The 27,048-nt window shown below is 46.0% G+C and overlaps 1 protein-coding gene across 2 annotated transcripts in view; it reads right to left on the bottom strand.

The window, feature by feature from the left end:
- The window catches only part of LOC101102503 (voltage-dependent R-type calcium channel subunit alpha-1E), a 342,192-nt gene that overhangs the window by 208,718 nt on the left and 106,426 nt on the right, over positions 1 to 27,048 (bottom strand). The window lies entirely within an intron of this gene.

Genomic DNA, 27,048 nt, shown 5'->3' with positions numbered 1-27,048 from the left:
ATGGCATTACTTAAAACACTACAAATGACTGTAATAGTACAATGCAGGTAAGGGCTCCGGAGAAAACAGAGAAAGCTCATGAGTGAGATTTCTGAAGAGAGCTGACTTTGTTTAGGGTTGTGCCGAGGGAACAGTTCCCGGAGAGTGTGTTCTTCAATGTAGATTGTTGTTGTTTAGTCACTAAGTCATATCCCACTCTTTTGTGAATCAATAGACTGTAGTCCACCAGGCTCTTCTGTCCATGGAATTTCCCAGGCAAGAATACTGGAGTGGGTTGCCATTTCCTTCTCCAGGGGATCTTCCCCACCCAGAGATCAAACCCAAGTTTCCTGCATTATAGCCAAATTCCTTACCACTGAACCACCAGGGAAGCCCTTAAAATGAGATCTAAAAGACAAGCACAGGCTGACCAGAAAGGGTAGGGGCTCCAAGGGAAGAAATTCCATTATGTGCAGAATGGCATGTCCAACGGTCCTGCGGTTGGTACACCTGGGGGTTGAGTGATTCTGACAAAGGCCAGCATGGCCCCAGTACAAAAGGTAAGGGCCACCAAGGCTAGAAAGCCTTGCAGGGGCCACATGCCTCACAGATCTCATTAAAGGTTTTTGTCTTATTTCCAATGCAACAGGAACTAAATAAAAGGTTTGGAAAGGAAAGTGCTATGGGACATGCATGTTGTTTAAAAATCATTCTGGGACTTTGCTGGCAGTCCAGTGGTTAAGACTCCATGCTCCCAATGTAGGGGGCATGGGTTCAATCCCTGCTCAGGGAACCAGGATCCTGCATGTCATATGATGTGGCCAACACACACACACATACACACACACAACCATCCAGCTGCAGAGCAGAGAACAGACTGAAGAAACACAAGAGAAAAACCTGGGGAGACCATCAGGAGGTGACAGGAGCAACGCAGGGAAAGAAGACAGCCGCTGGGCCAGAGGAGCTGTCGTGGAGATGGAGGACTGGGATGCATTCTGAGGGTAGCGACCATCTGACTTGAATTTGATGGGAGACAGAAGGTGAAGATATGGCAGGGAATGAGGGAGACAGGAGACTTTTGCACCTGCCACTAAACAAGTGGAGGGGCTCTGGTACCTGGATGGGGAGACTGAGCCAAGAGGACGGTGGGGGAACCACATCTTCAGTTTAAGCCTTGTTAATCTAAGGCATTTAGGGATGGTGCTGGAATAGGTAATTAGATATATATGCCTGGAGCACAGAAAAGAGTTCTGAGCTAGAAATATAAATTTCAGTCATCAAGAATCATCCAGGGACTTTCAATGATATCCCCCTAGGGAAAGAGTGTGTGAGAAGAAATGAGGGCCCAAAGGAAAAGAAGCAACCAGAAAGATGGAAAGAAACAGGATGGCGTGATGGCCTTAAAGTCATACAGAAGGAGCATCCTACAAACTGGGATATACTCGTCCATATCTGCACACCGAAGGCAATAAGATTGGGCTGTAAATGCTCAAATGACCTCACATTTATACCTAGTATTCCAGGAGGAAAGTCTACACTAAAATCCCCATGTACACAAATACCACTTAGGTAAACCTGAAACCTCCCTCTCTACTCGAAGTTTCCCAAGACCACCATCTCTTCTCCCACCCATGACAGAGACCAGGGCAATGGGTCCCAGGCACTCTCTTCCAGGCTTGGGCACTAGCGGGTGCTGTTCCCAGGGGCCCTGAGAGGTGACAGAAATAGCTGCCTAGATAATAAGATCTGTGCCTGCTCCGAAACAGCTAAGAACACTGGGTGTTGATTAAATTTTCATACCTCCATGACAGATTTTCTTTCCCCTGTCTCTTTCTCCCCCCTTGTGTTTCTTTTTTGGTGGTTGTTCCTCTTTCTAAAATGTAAGAAAACACCGTAAAAGGGGTTCTTTGCGTGCACGTGTTGTGGTTTGAGCTCTGCCTGAGGCATCACTCTAGCTTCCGGGGCAAGTTGTCAGCATCTGGGAAACAGGGTACAGGCTCCCCGCTCCCGGCCCCATCTGCCTTCTGCCTCATTCCCCACTCCCTCCCTAACCTCCTCCTTCCACTGCCTCTTCAGTAGCCTCTTCACCCTCCTGTCCACGTTATGCCTCCTTCTTTCTGTTTGTTCTAATTTCTGTTTCCCCTGCCAACTGCCTCCTAAGTTAAATCCACAAACATGACGCCTGCACACACACACTCAAATGAGGTCCTTTCCCTCCATTTCCTCCCTCACTCGCTTCGTCTACAGCCGGCTCTCCTTAGCTCCGTCCTCAGAGAAGGGCTGGATGAAAGAAGGCTCTCGCGGCTCTCTGACAGAAGACAGATAATTGCCTGTGCCTTTCTCCATGCTCAGAATGACAAACGGGGCCATTCTCATCTCTCCCACGCCAGGAGGGGTTCAGGATCACCATCCTCCCCTTGTTTGACAAATTGGACTTAGAAAAAGAGAAAGGCTTTGCTCTGACTCTGTTAAGAAACTCTGCGCTAGGTGAAGGGAGGTGGGCTGGGGCAAGTCCCACCCCAGAGTTGCCCTGGGAAGTCTCCTCGCCTCCCTCCAGCTGGGATGCCGGCCCAGACCCAGCTGGAGGTTAAAGCAGGGCAGGGTGTGTAGTAAGCACAGTTCTGCCTCGTCCTGCAGGAATCATGACAGGCGACCCAATTTCATCTCCAGCAACTTGGCAGCAGCCTCAGGAGCGAGCGGCATCAAGAGCCTAACTATCTGAGTGTGAGGCCAGGGCTGTGCAGAGAGAAGCCACTGGTCTGATGTAGCTACTGCCTCTGGGGACATGCCCACCGGTCCACCCCTTCCCCCTTTCCAGTCTTAGCCCAAGGAAAGGGTAGCCACCTGACCTCAGCTCCTCTTCCCAACAATTCCATGGCTGCTCACTCGGCTAGAAGCGTTACTCAAGCCTGCCTGGAAGATGGGTGGGAAGTTCTTCTGTCGTGTTGAAGGCAGCGGGGTTTTAGGGTCCTGATCACTCCCCCAAAACGAAGACTGACCAAGGTGGGGTGGGGTCCCCAAACACCCACGCTCTGGTGGGGTGGATGGGACCTGGGTCTGAGACAGGGTCAAGGTGGAACTCTGCACCTGCTCAGGGCTCAGCAGACAATGAGACCTGAAGGCTGGACATCATAGGGTCCCACTCATGGGAGACACAAGGACCTTCCTTTCAAACCAGGATGAGTCCAGCAAACCCAAGAGGCACAGCCATCCTCTTAAAATCAGTGCTTCCAGAATAAAAATATCTGGCTGGATCTGTCACCCACAGGGCAGGGCAAAGTTGGGGGCAGGGGGTGGGCAGCAATCCCCAAACTTCATATCCACCAAGTGTTGCTGGTCTATCACCGCTCTCTGCCTAAAGTGCCCTCGGACCCGGCCCCCCAGCCCTGGGCACCTGATGACAGAGCCAGCACACATCCGTCACAGGGATGGAGGCCAGGCAGGCAGAGGCAAAAGAAGGGGAGGACACGAAGCTAATGTCCCTAATCACCAGAGGATTCTAGCTGGGCGATCAGGAATTCCTTAGTACAGAGGGTTAAAGGTGAAAAATACTTACTAGCATCTGAATAGTCTTCAGGGGTCCCAAACCTGCCAGAACTTTCATCAAAAGGACAGCCCTATTTTAACATTCTCTCTTATGAAAATCCAAAAACAAAAATGTGTCATAAGCAAAGTCTCCAGCTAGGCGCAGTGGTGAAATTAAACAAACAAACAAAAAAAATCTGTTCTCTCTTGGAAATAGTAATTACAGTGTTCACACATGCATGCCTCACAAAAACGTCAGTTTTCACACATAGCTACTCCCCACAACAATATCACAAATCAAAACATAACATGTAAGCATATTAAACAATCTCTCTATTCTCCTAAACAGCCCACTAGCCACACTTATTTTGAGACAACTGTAATGTAATGGTTAAGGGCAGAGACTCTGGGAACAGATGGCCTTGATCTTCTCAACTGCAAAATGGGGGTGTAATCGTCCTATCTGAAAGGCTTGTTGAGGATATCAAATGTATTTCTATCTATAAAGTACACCGAACAGTGCCTGACAAACAAGCTATACTATATAAATGCTGGCTGTGATGCCTCACACTGGCCTTTCACAACACTGAAGACTCCTAAGGATATAAGCAAGAGTTCTCCCAGTACTTTAGGCCAGTAGGTTTTCCTTCCCAGTTTTAAGGGTCACTGACCTTCACTTCATTCACAGAGTCAAACTCTATTTCAGTGGTGCTGGAGGCTTGCTGTGGCACCCAGATGAAGATGTCATGAGGACCCCTTCGGGAATTCTGATCTCTCTACCCACCCCAACACTGCCGTCTCCCAGCCAGGGACCCCACAGTTATCTTCATGGATAAAAACAGATCTTGTGAACCATCAAAAGAGGGACTTGCTTTTGTGACTATGCCCTCAATAAGCCCTTTTGTGGATTTATCTAACCTCCAACATGGGGTGGTGAGTGCTAACAATACGGAGGACACCTGGGCGAACGGCTCTCTCCCGTGGCAGCCAGTCTGCGATGGGAGTGCCGTTTCCCGGCCACAGACTCGGTCTCTTATGGCAGCCAGCCCTCACAACAGCACTCCACCCATCAGCAGAGGTCCTGGTAAAATGGCCAAAGAGGTAACAGTAACTAACAGATGCAGAGCACTGACCACACCCCCTTCCATACCGGACTCCTGTCATTTATTCATTCAGCAATCGGAGCAGCAACTATTCCAAGCAGTTGAGTAATACAAAATTCCCGCCTCGTGAGGCTTATTATAATGGGGTAAGTTCGTCTTCAGACAAATAAATGGGAAAAATATATGCTGCAATAAAAGATGAAGTTCTCTGGATAGAAAGAAAGCAGGAAGAGTAAGTAGAGACTACTGGGAAGGGAAAATTCAACCTTAAATAGGATGGTCATGAAAAGCCTCACTGGGTAAAGATCCGAGGAGGGGAGAGGGTGAGTGCACTCTGACCTCTGGGGAAGGACACCCCAGCAACACAGCACAATGGCCAGGCTCCGAGGCAGGTGTGTGCTCCACGCGTCTGCAGCAAGAAGACTGCTATGGCTGGAGGAGATGAGGGAGGGGAGAGGGGGAAGGGTGGAAGAGGAGAGGAGCAGATTGTATAGGGTCCTGTGGCTCCCTTGCAAGAGCTCTGGCCTCCACACAGCGAGAGAGGAGCCCCTGGAGGGCTCCCCACGGGAAAGACTTCCCCTGATCTACCTGCGCCCGGGCAGTGATGCACTCAGGGAGACACTGCAGTAACTTCCACATGAGATGTGGGGACTTGGGCCAGGGTGTGGTCAGGACTGGAGATCAGAATCTGGATAAACAGGGACTGCAGAGCCAACAGGGATTATCACTGAATTAAGTATGAGGTGTAAGGAAAAAAGAAACGGAAGAATGCTTAAGAGATTTAGTAGCTACTATAACTAATAGTCAGTGATGTAATGGGTATGAACAATGATGTACAGGTGAATAATGTAATGAGTATAAACAAACTGAGGCCAACTGGGAAAGAGCAGATGCCTGAGGGCAGCAAAGAAACTGTCAGAGAAGCATTTGGAAAAGGGAGCATTCCAGCACCTGGCCCATGTCTAACAACACAGTGAAGTGACACATAGTAGGCCCTCAATAAAAGTCTGTTGGATGAAAAGGAGTTTAGCTACAGAAATAAAAACCCATCTTTACAAGCAACATCATCTTGATGGAAAACATACCTTCTACATGAAAAGAGGAGCACACACAAGGAAAAAGAACCAAACCAAGGCAGACTTGAAGAGCTTTGTCTACACCCGGAACTGTTATCTGTCCTACACCAGCTCATTGGCTGGTCGGGGTAACTCCTGTTTGCCTTCCCCACAGTAAAGAAGTCCCTGCCATAATCAATAAATTGGTCCCAGAGCATGCTATTATCCTGGTAACTTCCTAGGAGAAGTAATAATATTACATTTGGGCTAAATTCCAAAAGAAATAGCTCCAAGAGAAAACCCTGACGTTCTTAACGTCTCAGTAATAGGCCCACTACTGGGCTAATACGCATTGAGCTATAGTTCCTCAGAACTCAGTCCTTAATCCTCTTCTCTAGCTATACCTTCTCCCTGTGGGGCATTGGCCAATCAATCCCATAACTCTAAAACCATTAATAAGTCAATGCTTCTCAAGTGAGTATCTCCTGTTCTGCCCCTCTCCTCTCTGCTCTGGGCTTATGTATCTAACCACTCACTCATCATGACATCACTAACTTGGATGCCAAGGGTGCAGCAAACAGACATCTTCAATTTAACATACCCTCAGCTGAACTCTTGACACTGGGTCAATCATCCCACCCCTTCTCTAAGCCTCCCTGTCTCAGGAAACTGTATCACTGGTAATTCACTAATACAGCTGAGGAGTCATCACTGGTCCCTGCTTTTCTCTCTCACCTTACATTCAACTCATCAGCAAGGCCTGCCAGCTCTACCTTCAAAATCCATCCCCATCTGATAACCACCAGCTTGACCATCCAAGACTTCACACCATCGTTGTAACAGCTCCATCTCTGCCCACCACAGCCGGTTCTCCACACAGCAGCCAGAGTGATCTTTCAGCATATATCAAATTGTCTCACCCATCGGCTCAAAATACTCCAAAGACCCCTCCCATCAAGTGTGAAATAAAACCCAGTGGGGCCCAGTGGGATCCAGTCCCAGTGACTCTCTGATTCCTTCTCCCTCCATGCCCTCTTGGAGTGCTCCAGCCTCCCCGCTGTTCCTTGAACCCACCAAACAATCACTTTGCCAAGTAAGCCACTATGAGGTTTCTCTGCAAAGCCTTTCTTGATGTCCTCAGACAGAGTATGACCGTTGTCTATACACCCCCACAACACTCGGCTGACAAGACTGGAAGGAATGATAACACCTCATCAGGGCAACCACTGAACACAGGTCTGTCCTTTTCCTCAAAAGCAGGCACACTAGCTTCTACCATCCTGGCAATAAGGAGGCTGTCTAAAGCCTGTTGTGCAAATTAAGGTGAACTGAATAGTCCAGTCACTGCAGATGGTGACTGCAGCCATGAAATTAAAAAATGCTTACTCCTTGGAAGAAAAGTTATGACCAACCTAGATAGCATATTCAAAAGCAGAGACATTACTTTGCTGACTAAGGTCCGTCTAGTCAAGGTTATGATTTTTCCAGTGGTCATGTATGGATGTGAGAGTTGGACTGTGAAGAAAGCTGAGCACCAAAGAATTGATGCTTTTGAACTGTGGTGTTGGAGAAGACTCTTGAGAGTCCCTTGGACTGCAAGGTGATCCAACCAGTCCATTCTAAAGGAGATCAACCCTGGGATTTCTTTGGAGGGAATGATGCTGAAGCTGAAACTCCAGTACTTTGGCCACCTCATGCGAAGAGTTGACTCATTGGAAAAGACTCTGATGCTGGGAGGATTGGGGGCAAGAGGAGAAGGGGACGACCGAGGATGAGATGGCTGGATGGCGTCACTGACTCAATGGACGTGAGTCTGAGTGAACTCTGGGAGTTGGTGATGGACAGGGAGGCCTGGCGTGCTGTGATTCATGGGGTCACAAAGAGTCGGACACGACTGAGCGACTGAACCGAACTGAACTGAACAGTCCGATCACCCACCACCTCCTCTGCCAGTCTGCTCTAACTGATGGTGGCAGGGAACAGTGGAGAGAGCGGGCTTTTCTAGTGATGTAACACTAGGTTCCAATCCAGGCTTTCTACCTGAATAGCTGGACAGCTCTGGGCAGGTCACTTAACCTCTCTGTCTCAGCTGCCTCATTTGTAAAGCAAAGAATGATCAGTCAACTTCAAGGCTACTGTAAGAATTAGAGGCTATGTAGGTAAAGGGCCTGGCACAGAGTAGGTATATGATAAATGGTAGCTAGTATATATTTTTTAAATATTTACTCATTTATTTACATCTGGCTGTAGTGGATCTTAGATGTAGCACATGAGCTCAATATTTGCAAGCTTAGTAGTTGCAGTGCGTGGGCTTAGTTACCCTGTGGCAGGCATGGGGATCTTACCTCCCTGACCAGGGATCAAACCCATGCCTCCTGCTTTTAGATGGCAGATTCTTAACCACTGGACCATCAGCGAAGTCCCTAGCTAGTCATTTTATCCACATGTTTGTCTTTCATCTCTCTTTTCAGCATTACTGTGTGTCCAGTGGTAATTTAAGATGCTAAGCCATGTCCCATTCTTGCAACCCCGAGGACTGTAGCCCGCCAGGATCCTCTGCCATGGGATTCTCCAGGTAAGAATACTGGAGTGGGTAGCCATTCCCTTCTCCAGGAGATCTTCCCAATCCAGGAATCGAACCTGGGTCTTCTGCACTGCAGGCAGATTCTTTACCAACTGAGCTACAAGGGAAATTCACCAGAGGTTGATGGATGAGTATCCAGAGATTCCAACAAAGTGTGTTTTGTCCTTCAAGAGTAAAAGTAGGGAATGAGGAAGATGTCAAGACATATGGATGGGAGGAGAGGTTTCACTCCAGGTGGCGTAAGGGGATGTGGCACAGACTGTGGCCACGGGAAACACGATGACTGACAACAGCAAGATAACCCCCTTGTCTCAAGCCAATCTCTGCTCATCACTGAGCTGATCAAGACCACAAAAGTCCCAGAGGATCAAGTCCCCACAGAGGTCGCAGCTCCCGAGCGCCAGGGTGGGTCTCATAAAAGAGACCGGTTGCTACAGCAGAAAAGGATATGCAAGCTCTTCCAAATTAGAACAGGAATTTAATTAAACCAGGAGAGGAATGAGAGATAGGGAGATGATTAAGGCCCCAGGATATCTCCTTCCTTAGAGGCAAGGGGAAGAGGCAGGGCAGGGCTGGAATTCACCCCCACTCACAATCTGCCCCTTTCCTCCTTGCCCCTCACCCACTTCCTCCACACCCCCTCCTTCTGAGTCCTGGGCAGACTTCTTCCTCCATCTCCGAACCCCTGGGCCCCCACCCCAAACCTAGCTCTGTGCAACGCTTTCCTTCAAGACATATGCGCTGCTGACTCATTCTCCCAGCTTGTAACAAAGCTGAAAACTTTCAATTCCCCAGTTATTATCTTTTCTCGCTCTTTCTACTTCATCTCGTTTCATGTTATGGATTATGTACAGTACTTCTGGTACTCAAGAAAGACCCTTTATCAAATCTCCGCAAAAGAAAATTCATGAGTGATTTTGATCGACCAAGAATCTCTGGAAATGACAAAGAACTCCCCGGGCCTGCAGGGAGTTGGGAGCTTGACAGGCGCACAGAGAGGCACGTGCTGGAGGGAGGGACACTGCTCTGTGGCGATGAGACCCCCTGAGACCTCATTTAGATTCAGTGGCTATAATATGTTCTAAGGACATGTTCTCCCTTATGCATCTCCATTCTATGAGGCTGCTTAAGATCAGGGCACATAGGGAAGGGATGTGATCAGGTCAGGTAGGCGAAGAGGTGGGGTGCTATCTTTCCAGGTGGGGTAAGATCACAGCAGACTTTGTGCAAAGTGCAGGGAATGTCTTACATTTTTTATCCATAAATGGTAACTCAAGATATGTCCCCAGGAGGCTGCTTCCCAAATGCCTGAGACAGAGAAAGCGTTTCAAAGTCCTCTGGCAAAAGGGCACCCCACGGACAAAACACAGCACACCCATGCCTCACCCATCTGAAAAGTGGAGAAAGCCACGTCTGGCTGCTCTTGGCCCCTTTCTCTGAATCTCCTCTGCCCAGCCTTCCATCATTCTCCCTCCTCACCGCCCACTTCCCCACTTGCTGAAGACATCCAAGATCCAGCTTAAATAACCTACTTTGCAGTTTATTTAGCTCTAAATGGAAGTCGTAAGACAAATGCAATAAATAACTTGGGTACAAAAGAGAGGCGCGCACCCTCCCTTCTCGATCGGTCACACACATGCACACAGACCAAATACGGGAGATTACTCTCCGCGGTAACCTTTCCCAAGCTCCGCGGGCCGACAGTAACAGCTGCTTCTAGCAGCACGGAATGACAGGCATGGTTCATGCTTCCTGGGAGACTGAGGCTTGAGGGCGGGCCAAGACTGCCGGCCCGCCGAGACCGTGCGGTCAGGAGTCCCAACACTGAGCCCCGATGCCCAGTTTGGTGATTCAGCTAGCCATGGGGGCCTCTCTGCTCTTCCCAACCCGCTCTGGTGGCATGCTCCCTGAGGGGTTGTGTCATGCCACTCCGAGGCCACCTGCTAAGGAAGGGGGACTTGCCGCAGAAGAGAGGAGAGTGGGAGACCTCGGAAAGTGGGGGAGGTGAAGAGGGGAGCAAGTCCCCGATTGGAAGCCCGGTGAGAAAGGGAGACTGACAGCCAGCCTGGCTGAGGACCCCAGCCCCACCTGGGTTCGGGGGACATGCGCTGCCCAGAACTTGAATGTGATCACGACTGGTGGTGAGGGAGGCATGATCACCTTGGATGCGCGAGTTCCTGCTGCCCTTTGAGTCCTGCCTTTCCTTCCAAACCAGGAAGGGCGGTCTGTCTGATTTCAGGGGCACAGCTGTAAGTAGCAGCACTTCCCCGGCCCCCCTTAGGCAGATGGTGGCACACCTCAGCCATTCAGATCAAAGTGGGATCCCTCAGGAAAGGACTCACGCTCCCACACTCGCTTTGTTTCCTGCTTTATCTAGAAATCTGCTCTTTTCATACAAATGACTCAGGGAACGGTGGCTCTGTTTTACATCATCAAGAAAACAGTCAGAAAAGGTCATGGTACCATGATGCTTTGTGCACAAAAGAGAAAGATTCTAATAATATTTTGAATATATATTCTGCCTTACTTCCAAGGGATCCCATTGACCACATCTGTCAAAACACATTTAAAAATGATATGTGAAAAATCTGCATTGTGAAGCTCAATAATAGAAATCTTCTAAACATCACAGTTCATAACCTTGAAGTATTTTAACAATACCTTAAATTTATAAAGCATATCTTGGTGCACAAAGCCCTTTCACACATACATTCTGATTTAATTCTTACAACTATAAAATGAACTGAGTGTTCCAATTTAACTGAAGAGGAAAAGGCGTCTCACTGACATCATGTGGCTTGCCTAAGATCATGACGTGGGGGGGGGGAGGGGCGAGAGTTGACAGAAAATAAAGCCACACTTGAACCCAGATCTTCTGAGTACAATCCAATGTTGAACACTACCTATTCCTTATGGCATTTGCTGTGTCGGTCTAATTGGGTTTCTAAAACATTCATTCTTTGATGACAAGTCAGAAAAGCAACTACTAATTCCTATTAAGATTAATGTAAAAAGCTCATTGTCACCAGAATGGAAAAAGAAAACTCACATGCCAAGCTGCTAATAGCAATATTGTACATTCACAAGTAAATTATTCATGTCAATGTAATTATATTAATAGATTAATCTATTATATAGATAACATCTATATTACCATAGTTTTTTGTCCGCTTTTACAGATCAGAGAATTTTCACAAAACAAACAGAAAAGAATATGGGCTTGCTATAGGGTTAACTTTTTCTTCTGTCAAGAAAAGACATTAACTTTGAAAATTCACTTTTAAGTTGAACAAATTTAGTCTCCAAAAAACTATATTGCTATTATTTTCTCATTATGCCAGAGTGGTAATAAACTATCAAGGGCTCAGTCCCAGCCCATGTAGGAACACTGCTGGATATAAAAGTCAGGCCTGCCCTCACACGAAGTGCAGAAGGTCCTGAAGTAACTGTGTTTGAATTCAAGGGCAGCCTTAACATCAGCATTTTGCCAGTTATCCAGAGGTAATTCAAGTTATTAAGAACTGGAATGAACTTAAGATGTGTTTGGAAGCCATTTTAGCATCAAATATATGTATGTTTTTCAACATGGACATAATATAAACACTGTACTTTGAAACAAAAAGCAAAGGTCATGAGAGCTCCCAATACACAGAACTAATGAAAGCTAAGGAACAAGAAACACGGTGGGAAAATTTGCCTTGCATGCCCCTGGCAGCAACCAGATACTCTCTTTGAATGAGAAAAAAAAAAAAAAAAAAAAGCTCACTTAGCAAAATCAAGTTTATATGTATACAAGTCTTATAAGCAAAAAGGCATTTTAAGAAAGCAAAGAATGAGGGTCTTTTTTAAAGCACTTTCCTATGTTTCATCTCATGTAATTACTACAAGACTCGAGGTTAGGGACAGCTGGTGGTAGGTATTGGCCACATATTCCTAATAAAAAGACTAATACACATTTATTTATTCATCTAGCTGACATTACAAAGAGACACAAGTGTTCTGACTGCAATCACAGGGCTCATGGCAGGAAGGGGTCCAGTGGCTGTCCCCCTATCCTCAGTGTAAGGATCAAACAAGCTGATGTTCACAAAAGTGAAAAACAGACCTTGTAACAAGTGGATTCAGCAGCAGAAAATGATCCCAGAAATGGTGCGTGCTTGCGTGTGTGTGTGTGTGTATGTGTGTATAGGGGGTCTTCAATTTGGGGGCTGTTACTGGTCACATTTCATCACAGAAAACAGGGTATACTTTCTGTTCATTCTGTTCCCAAATCCTAACCATCTCTCTCTCAGATTGCCATATCTTAGGTCTGGGTTTCTTTAAGAGCATTTCAGAGATAAGTTCCAAGCCAGGAAGGCCAACTGTGTCACAGAAATTAACTACTAATTACACACCAACCCTGTGTAAACATTCCAATAAATTAGTGCAGTCCCCCTGCTTTTCACTCGTTGGTTTTTGTGTGTATCGCTACCTGTCACAGGAGAAGGGAACAGGGCGCTGAGCTGGAGCCCAGCAGTGACAGCAGACTGCGGTTACCGTGGTGACACCCCACTGCCCAGCATTAGTGGTGTCCCTCCGACAGCAGCTCCCTCATCTGAACACAGTCCTTATGCTGCATATGCTGACAGCCGGGTGGTCTGGAAGCCCATGCGCCCTGGCCAAGATCACAGGGCTTCCTTGTGAAATGAGCCTGTCGATGGGTATTTACTGAATTTCACTTCTGGGGAACTGTGGTTGTTGCCAGAAGACAGAATGGCCTTTCAAAAGGGAAAAGGGGCAGAGACACCTAAAAGACAACTTCTGATGCGGGAATCTTCGAAAAGCACCAAATGAATGCTACTGACATTCAGGTCAGGGGCTTAGAGAAAAGACCTCTTAACTTTTGAGTTTTCAGGGATAGTCAGAGAAGGCTCTGTGGGGGAGGTGGCCAACATTTTGGAGGAAAAACTAATTTCAAAGAATGTGAACATATTATTGGCAAAGAGGCACATGACAGATATTGAGTAGCTAGACTAAAGACGGGAAGGGACCAGTCAGTGAGAAGCAGATCTGTAGAGCGGGTGGGCAGTGGAAGAAGATGCTCTGCTTGTCTTTCCCATATGAGTGGTTTGTCCAAAATGTTGTAAATGATTATTTACACCGCTAGTGCTTCCTATGTGCTAGGCACATGCCAAGGGTTTTACCCAAGTTACCTCCTTTAATTCTTACTACAATTCTATTAGGGGTGGATAACATAATTACCCTCACATTACAGAAAAGGACAACAGAGATTAAGTTGCCCAGGTCCCACAGGTAGTAAAGGTGGGACCAGGATTCATAACCACTGTTACGCCACCTCTATTAACAGACATTGTGTCAAATAAGAGCTACATCAGAACATCAATGCAGAAAACACAGAGAGGACACCTTTGGCATAAATATATTTTTGCAACTTAATATATATGTATTATAAACATATATGTAATGCCGAATCATTCTCTCAAAACATGAGGTGGTTTTGGGGAAGACGAGCCCTGAAGCTCGGGTGAGGATGACTGCTGCAGTCTCGAATCAGCTTTGGTATCCAGTTTATTTCCATATTTTGTTTCAGTTTCACAGGACTGAGAAAATCCTGAATCATACAGAAAAGGAATAGTGTGCTCACTTATATCCCTTTCTGTGAGCAAACAAGCTCAGACTTGAATTTTTTAAAAAGACTAACAGAACTACAAGCCTTCTAATCAACAGTGCGTTTACACAAAGTCCAAAAAACAAGAGACGGCAAAAACAGCTTTCCACCAGGGTCTGCACAAATAAGCCAGGTGTCCACAGGTAGTCTCCAAGAATGAAGATTTGGTCTCAAGCACATTGATTATGCTTTTAAAATTATTTTTGTGTGTGTGTGATTTTATACTTCCTCAATTTGAAGATACACCTTTCTTCACAGACAAGGGTTTACAACTCAAAATATATGAACATGTAACATATAGGATGTAGTAGGGGTCCCCCCCTTTCAAAACTATTATTAAGTTTTTAGTATATCTTCTAATCAATAATATATATCTTAGATTCAAGGAAGTATGACTGTTAAAATATATGTTTTAACTAAAAACAAAATGAAAGACCCTCCATGGAATGGGAAAAAATATCTGCAAATGATACAATTGACAAGGGGTTAGTTTTTAAAGCACACAGATTATACAGCTCAATATAAAAAAAATTTAATCAAAAAATGGACAGAAGATCTAGATAGGCATTTCTCCAAAGACATACGGATGGTCAACAGGCACGTGAAAAGATACTCAACATCACTAATTATTAGAGAAATGCCAATCAAAACTACAATGATTTGACCATCTCACACTGGTCAGAATGGCCATCATCAAAAGTTTACAAATAACAAATGCTGGAGAAGGTGCAGAGAAAAAGGAACCCTCCCACACTATTGGTGGGAATGCAAATTAGTGCAGCCAATATGGAGAACAGTATGGAGGCTCCTTAAACAACTAAAAATAGAATTACCATATGATCTAGCAATTCCACTTCCAGAAAAAACAAAAACTCTAATTCTAAAAGATACATGCACCTCAATATTCACAGCAGCACTATTTACAATAGCCAAGACATGGAAGCAAACTAAGTGTACTTCAACTGATGAGTGGATAAAGAAGATGTGGTATAGCACACACACACATACATAATGGAATATGACTCAGCCATAACAAAGGATGAAATAGCGCCATTGGCAGCAACATGAATGAACCTCATTCAGTTCAGTCGCTCAGTCGTGTATGACTCTGGGACTCCATGGGCTGCAGCATGCCAGCACTCCCTGTCCATCACCAACTCCTGGGGTTCACTCAAACCCATGTCCATTGAGTTGCTGATGCCATCCAACCATCTCATCCTCTGTCATCCCCTTCTCCTCCAGCCTTCAATCCTTCCCAGCATCAGGGTCTTTTCAAATGAGTCAGTTCTTCGCATCAGGTGGCCAAAGTATTGGAGTTTCAGCTTCAGCATCAGTCCTTCCAATGAATGTTCAGGACTGATTTCCTTTAGAATGGACTGGTTGGATCTCCTTGCTGTCCAAGGGACTCTCAAGAGTCTTCTCCAACACCACATTTAAAAAGCATCAATTCTTCAGCACTCAGCCTTCTTTATGGTCCAACTCTCACATCTATACATGACTACTGGAAAAACCATAGCTTCGACTATATGGACCCTTGCTGGCAAAGTAATGTCTCTGCTTTTTAATATGCTGTCTAGGTTGGTCATAACTTTTCTTCCAAGGAGCAAGCATCTTTTCATTTCATAGCTGCAAATTGCCAACATCCGCTGGATCATCAAAAAAGCAAGAGAGTTCCAGAAAAATATCTACTTCTGCTTTATTGACTACACCAAAGCTTTTGACTGTGTGGATCACAACAAACTGTGGAAAACTCTTCAAGAGATGGGAATACCAGACCACCTGACCTGCCTCTTGAGAAATCTGTATGCAGGTAAGGAAGCAACAGTTAGAACTGGACATAGAACAACAGACTGGTTCCAAATTGGGAAATGAGTATGTCAAGGTTGTATATTGTCACCCTGCTTATTTAACTTATATGTAGAGTATATCATGTGAAATGCTGGGATGGATGAAGCACAAGCTAGAATCAAGAGCGCCGGGAGATAAATCAATAACCTCAGATATGTAAATGACACCATCCTTATGGCACAAAGTGAGTAAGAACGAAAGAGCCTCTTGATGAAAGTGAAAGAGGAGAGTGAAAAAGTTGGCTTAAAACTCAACATTCAGAAAACTAAGATCATGGCATCTGGTCCCATCACTTCATGGCAAATAGATCAGGAAACAGTGGAAATAGAGAGAGACTTTATTTTGGATGAACCTAGAGATTACCACATTAAGAGATTATCATACTAAGTCAGACTGAGAAAGACAAATATTATATGATACACCTATATGTGGAATATAAATAATTGATAAAAATGAACTTATATGCAAAACAGACTCACAGAAAACAAACTTACAGTTACCAAAGGGGAAAGCAGGGGAGAGATAAATTAGGAATCTGGGAATAAGAGATACACACTACTATATAAAAAACAGACAAACAATAAGGATCTACTGGATAGCACAGGGAGCTATATCTAACTTATAATTTAAAAAGATATACAATTGAATCACTTTGCTGTATACTGAGATACTGTAAATCAACTATACTTCAATTATTTTTTTAAAAATTTCAGATATTTTAAAACAAAATGAGACAATTCTGTGAAGCCACCAGAGTCCACCTACAGATCTCAGCTAACAAGGGCCTGATTCTGGGCCAAGGGCAGAGGCCTAGGGATGGGAGAGGGAGAAGGAGACCAGCAAGCAGGGGAGGAGGGCAGCCAGCAAAGTGCCCTCGCATGCATGTGCGCTCAGCTGCTAAGTGATGCTCGACTCTCTGTGATGGACTGTAGCCCATCAGGGCTCCTCTGTTCATGGGATTTTCCAGGCAAGAATACTGGAGTGGGTTGCCATTTCCTTCTGCAGGGGATCTTCCCTACTCAGTGACTGAACCTGAGTCTTCTGCTTGGCAGGCAGATTCTTTGCCACTGAGCCACCAGGGAAACTCTAAAGTGTCCTCAGTTCAGTTCAGTTGCTCAGTCATGTCCGACTCTTTGCGACCCCATGAATCGCAGCATGCCAGGCCTCCTTGTCCATCACCAGCTCCCAGAGTTCACTCAAGCTCACGTCCATCGAGTTGGTGATGCCATCCAGCCATCTCATCCTCTGTTGTCCCCTTTTCCTCCTGCCCCCAATCCCTCCCAGCATCAGGGTCTTTTCCAATGGGTCAACTCTTTGCATGAAGTGGCCAAAGTACTGGAGTTTCAGCTTTAGCGTCATTCCTTCCAAAGAAATCCCAGAGCTGATCTCCTTTAGAATGGACCGGTTGGATCTCCTTGCAGTGCAAGGGACTCTCAAGAGTCTTCTCCAACACCACAGTTTAAAAGCATCAATTCTTCGGCGCTGAGCTTTCTTCACAGTCCAACTCTCACATCCATACATGACCACTGGAAAAACCATCACCTTGACTAGACAGACCTTTGTTGGCAATGTAATGCCTCTGCTTTTGAATACGCTATCTAGGTTGGTCATAACTTTCCTTCCAAGGAGTAAGCATCTTTTAATTTCATGGCTGCAGTCACCATCTGCAGTGATTTTGGAGCCCAAAAAATAGAGTCTGTTTCCACAGAGAGAACGGAAATGGCAGTGGTTCTTATCCTCCTTCCTGAGAGCCCACTGTGTGTCCGTTAGTTTGTATTAGACAAATACTGATTAATGTAGGACCTCATGGAAACGCACATAGCGGGAGAGACAGGCTGAAGGCTTCTCTTCAGTAGGCCCCCACTATGCAGACCACCTCACACTCTCCCCGGGCTGAGTCATTACTGTCACACGGAACTGTCATTCTCAAACTTCACTGCAGCCTCAGAATCACATAGCATGTGAAAAATACATATTCCTTCCTTCTGCCTCTGCAGCTGCCAAGTCGTTAGATCCAGGCAGAGCCTAGGAATCTGTAATTATATTAATTGCCCCTCAGCCGATTCTAAGATGGACCACACTCTGAGGGACACTGAAAGAAAGCACTCAATAAATACTTTTCTAGAGAATGATAAATTGAGGGAAAAATGAAGACAGACCATTTTGGCTTGCCTAGCGCCAGAGGCTGGCACTGTGCCATCCCTGTCTAGCTGGGATTCCATTTAGGATTTGGCCTCCAAGGGGGATCCAGTGGAAAGTACCTGAAACAGCCACTGAGTCACCAAGGCACCACCCCAGTTAATTTCTGCCCCGTAGTCCTCAGGCATGGGGTTGCCTCAGAACAGAGAGATCATAGCCTAAGGCTGCTGGACATACCAGGCACCTGAGGCCTCTGGCCAGGGATCAGAAATTAAACTGTGTATTAGAGTGGGCTCAAAGAAAGGCCAAGAGCCCTGAGCCAGCCTAATGGGTCCGCATAGACAAAAGATCTGGAGACTGGCCTGGTGCGTGGTGTGAAATCCAGGCGCCCGATCAGGAGGCAAACGTAGCATATTTGGAATCAACCCCAAACAGAAGGACATCTCTGGCTTGACAAATTATTAAGAAATCAAAATGGATATGAAAGAGTGGGAATAATTTCAGGGTGGAAGCAGCTCTGGAAGGAGCTGTGTGAAGGAGAAAGAAAGAAAATCACAGGTTGCCCCCCGCCCCGCCCCACAGAGGGAGCCAGGGACTGGAAATAGTGGACCCTGGACTCTGGCCCAGAGGGCAGGATGCAAGCGGAAGGCATTGGAGGGTTTAGAGAGAGGACAAGTGATTCAAACGAGAGCAGGCTGCCAAAGGCAGCAGCAGAAGCTACAAACATAAAAGTGTTTTTTTAAAAAGAGACACTCCGAGGAGGAAAACAAGATGACGGAGTACAATGCAAGTGAGGAAGGTGGGCGGGCCTGGTAGGTTTCAGTCCCTCAAAGTTCCCCAAGTCCACGCTCTGAATTGGGCTGAAGCAGGGCCAGGCGCCCAGGAGTGAAGTCTGGGAGGGCCCCCGAGGTGAGCCACACCTTCTGGTCACAGCTTACTCAGCACGTGTGTGTGCACACACACCCTTCCCTCCCCCACTCACTCACTCTCCCTCTGTTGGGGGCAGTTCAAGCACCAAATTAGAAATCAGAACATTTGGCTTTAAAACTCACTTCCTACTTCCTCCACGCAATGAGGCAGGCTTCTCAACTCATTCCACACACTGAATTTATCCATCAGATGCCAGAGTAACATTTGAAAAAGGGCCTATAATACATTGACTCCCTTTTCATTGTCTCTCCCCCACCTCTTTCCTTTCTTTGTTTTTCAGTCACTCAGTCGTGTCGCATTCTTTGAGACCCCATGGACTGCAGCATGCTCGCCAGGCTTTTCTGTCCTCCACTATCTCCCGGAGTTTGCAAAAACTCATGTCCACTGAGTGGGTGACACCATCCAACCATCTCGTCCTCTGTTGCCCCCTTCTCTTTCCTTCCTACCCAGGCCAAATTTCACTGCTCTGCTAAGGTCAGTCTCCTAATGCTCATTTCACTAGGCTCACCTGGCAAAACTACTCTGGTAAAAGTCAGCTCTGTACCTACTTCCTGCCTGAACCTCAGGGGCCAAAAGTGACCAGAGGAAAACACCGCACATTCACTGGTCTCACCCTCACCCCAGCAACACAAACCCCAAGTGGGTCCCAAATGCAGCCCAGCAGTTACATCCCCACTCCACTCATTTCTTCATTCTCTGGAAAACTATCTCCACCTTCCCTCAAACTTTCAGTATTTCCCTTCTCCCACCCTCTGCTAAATGACCTGGCTTCCAATTTCACTGAGAAAATAGAAACAATAGAATTTCTACGAGCTCCCGCCACCCTACCCACATCATAGCCTCTGCAGCCTCCCTCCTAGGACTAACTATGAAGTTGGGCGCCAAGCATCCACCTGGGCTCTGCCGGGCTAGGAGCCCACCCCTTCTCACCTGCTTTAGAAGGCTGCTCCACCAACTGTCCTCTCTGTCCACCAGCAATGATTTTCGTCTTGAAAGATCATTCTCATAAGAAAGCAAATGGTATTTCATCTATCTTTCCCCTTTTCTCTGCTCCTCTTTCAACAAAACTCACCACAATGAATATGGCCATATTGCCAACCTTCTCTTAAACCTTCCCCAATCAGGCTTTTGCCCCTCCCACTGCCCTCTCCTGACCTCTGATGATTAATTCTTAGCACTTACTTAACCCATCCCTAGGCATCATTGGACTCAGCTGATCACTGCTACTTCCTCCTTTTTGCAACAGTTTCCTCCCTTGGCCTCCAGGACACCATCCCTCCCCGACCCCCTTCACTGCTCCTTCTCAGTCTTCTCGCTGATAACTCCTTAACTCACCCACATCTCAACACTGGAACTCAGTTCTGGAACCTCTTCCCTATGGTTAGATATTCCCTTCCTTGATGGTTTATCCAGTCTTAGGGCTTTAAATACCATCTATTCACGGAAAACTCCCAATTTATATCTCCAGTCTAGGCTTCTACCCTAAATTCGTTCATCCAGCTCTCTCCTTACACCACCATTTAAGCATCGCAAATTCCTCGTTCATGTCCCAACTCAATTCTTCATCTTCTTCCCAATCTACTTCACCCCTCAGCCTGCATGGGACAGGGAAAGACTAACTTCCAGGATATACTTATCAATCCCTTTGTGTATTAGACAAGTCATATGTGAACAGACACTGATGTCAGATTCCAAGTGTCATCTGTATTGGGTCCCACATTCCTGCAAGGACATGGGAACAGGGTCATGCAGACAAGGATGCAGAAAGAAAAACAGCCTATTCCAGAGCATGACTTACTGGTTACAGAAATCCACAAATCTTACCTACTGGATACCTTATCCTAAGTGAATTGGTACACCTTATCACTCTGACACCAGAAGATGGTGGTAGGTTCCTGGCCCCTATTTGTCAAGTGAGTTTTGAGTATGTTCTGTTCCCAGGGCATGTGGAGGAGGTGGTGATGAAAACTAAAGCAGAGATGAGTAGACACATTCTCCAGTCACATGGAAGTCAGCACCAAACACATTCTCTGTAGATACCATAAAATCAGAGAAGCTTCAGGAAGCTGAAGATGGCAGTTTTCCACCAACCCTCGGATACGGTTTTATTCTTTCAACATGCTTATGCATAACACACATAAGCTAAATGCCAATGGGGTAAAAGTGAGTAGCTGTTAACTATTCAGAAACTATTAACTATATGCAGGTGGGAGAAGGCAACTTAAAAGCGAGTCATAGGACCAAAGGACTTCTGAGAATGAGGGAGACTCTCCTCTTCTCACCAGAAGCCAGGGAAAGAGTATTTCCTTTCCAGGAAAGGAATTTGTGATAGCTATATGGTGATGTAAGGAGAGAGCTGGATAAATGAATTCAGAGTAGAAGTTTAAGCTGGAGACATAAATTTGGAATTTTCAGGGTATAGATCGTATTTAAAGTCCTAAGACTGAATAACCCATCTAAAAAATCTCTCCTGTGGCAGCACAGAGTGCTGAAGCAGTCGTAACAGATAAAGCTGGCATGTACCTGCAAAGTCAGAGAAAGAGCATGCCTCCAAGAACTATGCACATCTGCCTGAGTTATAGATCCCAAGTGAGAAGAAAAATAGCTCTGTGAAAAACACAGATGAAATACAGATCAAAATACTGGACTTGGGACTTCCCTGGTGGTCCAGTGGCTAAAACTCTGCTCTCTCAATACAGGGGGCATTGGATTCAATCCCTGATCAGGGAACTAGATTCCACATGCTACAACTAAAGATCCCACATGCCCCAGCTAAGACCTGGTACAGCCAAATAAATAAGTATTTCAAATAACCGGACTTGAAGAGCACATGTTGGAGTAATTGCAGACAGACTGGGAACCCTTATAGTCTGCATATTAGTCCTGATAACCACAAACAGCAGAGAACACAAAACCAGAGTCACAACAAAGAAACCCAACTCAGACCAGAATCAGCAGAAAGTGGAATCTGAGAGCCACATCTCTCATTCAGGTGAAGAAGGCTAGAAGTTAATCCTGGAACCACAGTCATATTTGCAGAGTGAACTGCACTGAGCCAAGAGAGAAGAAGGCACTGTCCTGGAGAATGAACACCCATCCAGAATCAGTTCAGATCAGTTGCTCAGTGGTGTCCGACTTTTTGCGACCCCATCGACTGCAGCATGCCAGGCCTTCCTGTCTATCACCAGCTCCCAAAGCTTGCTCATTCTCATGTCCATCAAGTTGGTGATGTCATCCAACCATCTCATCCTCTGTCACCCCCTTCTCCTCCTGCCCTCAATCTTTCCCAGCATCAAGGTCTTTTGTAATGAGTCAGTTCTTAGCATCAGGTGGCCGAAGTATTGGAGCTTCAGCTTCAACATCAGTCCTTCCAATGAATATTCAGGACTGATTTCCTTTAGGATGGACTGGTTTGATCTCCTTGCAGTCCAAGGGACTCTCAAGAGTCGTCTCCAGATTAGGAGACATGAAACAAATTAGACCAGTAAGAAGAGGGGAGAGTCTGCAAGTGGCAGAGACCTTTGCAGAGATGGTCAAAACAGGGAGAAGCAGCCAATGGAACCATAGACTGCTTTGCATCTTTCTACCACAAGAGGGAGGGAAGCCAAGAATACAGTTGGAGGGTGACCACACCAACTTTAAATTCTGGGAGACTACATGGAGCTCAGCATGCAGGACTCCAGGTTGCCCTGACAATGGGAACTCTCCCCCACCCTTACAATCAAGCAGGATTATGAGAAAGGCAACATGCAAATGAAGCTAACCAAAATCAATGGCGGGGCCACACAGGTCACAGGAAGTGTTTAGGAAGGGTTTGTGCAGCAGAAAAGGAATGCTAACACCAGGGAAGCATTTACAGTATACAGAAAAAGGTTAAACTGAATCCACACGTTTGAGAGAGCTTCTGTATACAGTGTTAACCTGAAGGCACTCCTAATGGTTCAAGCATAACTGGTGCCAATAAATCTTACGTATTTGTTGTGACCATTAAATAGAGGAGACATTGGAATGGGAAAAAGGACTCCCTTTTCTTTGCGGCCTTTGTGAGGAAATATGGCAGCTAGGTGAATTGGGCCTTTCCAGAATGAGTGGTAGAAAGGGAAGTCAACCAGTTACATCTGCAACCTCTGAACAGTGGTGATAATAAAAGGCACCATGGCTGATTTTCCTCTATGATGAAACATACATACATGCATGTATTCAGAGTAGGGGCTTCCCAGGTAGCCCTAGTGGTAAAGAACCCACCTGCCAACGCAGGAGACATAAGAGAGCTGGGTTCAATCCCTGGGTTGGGAAGATTCCTTGGAGGAGGGCATGGCAACCCACTCCAGTATTCTTGCCTGGAGAATCCCATGGACAGAGGAGCCTGGCGGGCTACAGTCCATGGGATTGCAAAGAGGCAGACATGACTGAAGGGACTTAGCATTCACACAAGGCAACTTAGTCGTTCACAGTTAATCCAATAGTGTGTAACCAGTTCTAATACATATGTAAAACTTTTCATTTACAAAATCTTAAGTTAAAATTAAGAGAAGAAAATAAATACTCAGGTATTGTTGGCATGGGCTACCAGAATCTCTGCAATTTTTCAGCCAAGATCCTAGGTGCCTCTGATCTCATACTCTTAATGGGCATGAACAGGAGAGGAGTGGTAGGTGAATTAGTCTCCACTGTTTAAATGTTCTTTTCCCCATATCCTAGATCCTTTTAAAAATTTATTCTTTAATTGTAGGAAAATTGTTTTATAATGTTGTGTTAGTGTCTGCTGTACAACAAATCAGCCATAATTATATATCACCTCCCTCTTGAGCCTTCCTCCCCTCCCGGTATCCCACACATTGAGGTCATCACAGAGCACCAGGCTGGGATTCCAGTGTTACACAACAACTTCTCATCAGCTACCTATTTCACTCATGGTGGTATATATATGTCGAAGTTATTGTCTCCATTCATCCCATTCTCTCCTTCCCCTATTGTTTCCACAAGTTCTGAATCCCCTTTCTGGTCCAAGCTGAATAGTTGAATTTGGGTAAATTAACAGTGTTAAAAAAAACAAGACAATAGGTCCAAAACAGAGTCACTTGTACTAAGCCCCATGTCACCAAATCAAAACTTTATTACAGTGTTAGTATTACAGTGTTAGTCTCTCCCACAAATGGGCTCTTAAACCAGGCAATCAGGAATCACCGGGTGAGTGTGAATGAGATCATCTGCCTGATAAAACCCTGCCATCCCCTAAAGCAGTGGTTCCCAACATTTTTGGCACCAGAGACCAGTTTGGTGAAGACAATTTTTCCCCAGGCTGGGGCTGGCGGTAGGGTGGTTAGGGGGTGATTCAAGTACACTACATTTAGTGTGCACTTTGTTTCTCTTATTATTACATAAGTTCCACCTGAGATCATCAGGCATTAGATCCTAGAGGCTGGGGACCCCTGCCTTAAAGGAAAGTGACCTTGCCACAACCAATCCACTTCTTACTAACTTCCTGGTCCAGTGCCCTTCTGCCTATAAAAGCCTTTCATTTTGTATAGCTCCTCAGTGCTCCCTTCCAGATGTGAGATGGGATGCTGCCTCATTCATGAATGGTTGAATAATGTCAATAACACCTTTAAAATTCACTCTGTTGAATTTCTTTTTTAAACAAAAGTGTATGATGTGATTCCACCATATATTGTAAGCCCCACGGCCACCAGTATGAAGACACCCGGCTCTGAACCTTCCTCCAGCAGAAGACAATCCTAACTCCAGGATGTGTGTCCAGTTCCTATAAGAGACCTCCACCTGGGCCATGCTTCACACCCCAGTTCCCTGCTCAAGGGAAGCTGGACTTGGCTGACTTCCTCTCTTCCTGGGGAGCCAGACTTTGTCCTTGCTCTACTGGCTTAAAATGGGGTGCCTTTCCCATCCAACTTCTCCTGAATCAAGGGGTGGTTATTAGCCTCACTATGGCCATCATCTCTGCCTGTGGGCTCTTGGCTCCATGCCCACCCCCTAGATCCAAAGCTTTGGAAAGTGACATCATTTCAAAGGGGCATGAGTTCATTCTGCCCAACGAGCAGCCAGCCACTTTTTGGAAGCCATTCCTACAGCTCAATGAGTTCTCTCAAGCTTGGATCCAGCCCCAGGGGGAGCAGGAGGCCTTCAGTAAGCTGAAGTTCAATGACTGATGGCCTGGAAGCCAGAGGTACTGTGTGTCTGAGGTCCTGGGAGCCCACGCAATGAAAGGTTTCAGAGGATCTGCTGTCTGACCTCTTCTCCCTGCTTCCTCGGTAGAGCACACCTAGACAGGACAGCAAGTTCACTGTCTCTGTGTGACCTCCATACCTATGCTGGACAGACTACCAGAGAGAGGCTGGAATCTGAAGAGAGCACCAGGAGCACAGAGCTCATGGGCACTTTTTCTGTTTCCCCAGTGCCTAGCCCAGTGCCTGACACATCACAGATGCTCACAAACACATGTTGAAAAAATTAATGAATGAATGAAAAAGGAACTAAACCACGTAATGAGTGACTCCTGCTTATCTCAGTACCTTCTGAGTCTTGGCCCTGGAGGACCAATAGATCTCGCCTGTATCTTCAAATGCAACACTTCTGCTTTTGGGCTCTCAGTGCATTTATCACATCACTTAGGTGAGTCTGCACACATAATTGAAAGCCATCCTGCCCAAAGCCCCACAAATGATACCAGCCACTGCGGAGCCCAGTGCTGTCATTTCCAGAGGCGCCTGGTTAATCGGAGTGACATGGCCTCAAGACAACCTTCACATCTCAAATGAGGAGTGACTGGCCTCATCAACCTTGTCTCCCTTCTCTCCTCCCTGCCACCCCCACAACTGGTAAGAATCCCAGAGTGTTCTCAAGGTTTTTCTAGGTCACACATAACCCCTGGGCTTGCCAGGCATACGCTGATCCTTGGGGCTTCTTCACACCTCTCCCAGATGTTTGGTGTGAACACCCTGCAGCTCTTTTCTGCAAAGCCCCACCTGCCTTGCTCATGTGGCACAGGGATGGGTCCAAGTTAATGATGGACATTTACTAAGCACCTACTTGTATGGGCCTTATGCAGACCCTGGCTCTTTCTCCATGAGTCTCTCATGAGACAGCATTTCTTTTCCTTCCAGTACAGATAATGTCCTGAAGTCATTCTAAAGGGGGCTTTTTGTAAATGACCCCATGTCCCATCCATTACGTTTATGTGTATAGAAGAATCAGGTTAGAAGGAATCTGATGGTGCCTTAGGGTAAAGAAGCCTAGGGGAGGGCAAGTGAGATAATGATTGCTCCAATGATATGCCCTAGGGTGGGATGGCTGGGAGGCATAGGAGAGTACAGACCTTTATGAACATCTGTTTACAAAGACAATTTGCTCAAATTGCTTTGCCTCCCTAGGCTCCCCTAAGCATCAAACCACACAACTCCCTACTCCTTCATTTTAGAACTTAGACTCTGCACTATACCTTTCATAACTTATTAAGATCAGACTCTGGGAGGTAAGAGAGACTTCAGTAGTCACCCTAACTTCTGTCCTCATGCAAGGATCCCCAAACATCCCAAACAGGCAGCTAGACACCCTTGTCCTATGCATCAGCTTAGATCCTTCCCAATGTGGCTGATCATAGGAATCCCCAGAAGTGCGTGTCAAACATATAGCTCAGCTCACCAATACCACATGAAATCAAATCTCCAAAGGGCCTGTGAATCAGAATTGTTAATAAGCATCCCTAGTGAATCTTACAACTAAGCGTGTTTCTTACATGCGTGTAATGCAATGTTTCTTGAGAGTGACTACATATTAGAATCAGCTAGGAAGCTTCAAAAAAAAAAAAATCAAGGACAGGTCTTTACCCCTAGCTATTCCTACTTAATTAGTCTGGAGTACAGCCCAGGCAGCGTAAATTTTTAAAGCTCCCTCCCAACTGATTCCAATGGGCAGCCAAGATTGAGATCTATTGGAATATCTTTCCAGACCAATGGTAAGTTCTTTAAAGACAGCAACCAAGAAATCTGTAACTCTTGGTACCCCTTACTTACCTCAGAATCCTACCACCACGTCAAACCAGTAGCAAAACATACTCTATAATGGCTGAGCTGATCTGATTTAACTAGCATTGTTCACCCACCAAATATGGCATGTAATTTCCTAACTCTATTAAGAAGCCGTGTGCTTAGCAAGAGGCCAAAAACAGAGGCATAGAAACTTCTAAGCCTTACCATG

This window comes from Ovis aries, chromosome 12, assembly GCF_016772045.2.
Source record: "Ovis aries strain OAR_USU_Benz2616 breed Rambouillet chromosome 12, ARS-UI_Ramb_v3.0, whole genome shotgun sequence".
Classification (NCBI taxonomy): domain Eukaryota; kingdom Metazoa; phylum Chordata; class Mammalia; order Artiodactyla; family Bovidae; genus Ovis; species Ovis aries.
This window is presented reverse-complemented; position numbering and strand designations above follow the sequence as displayed.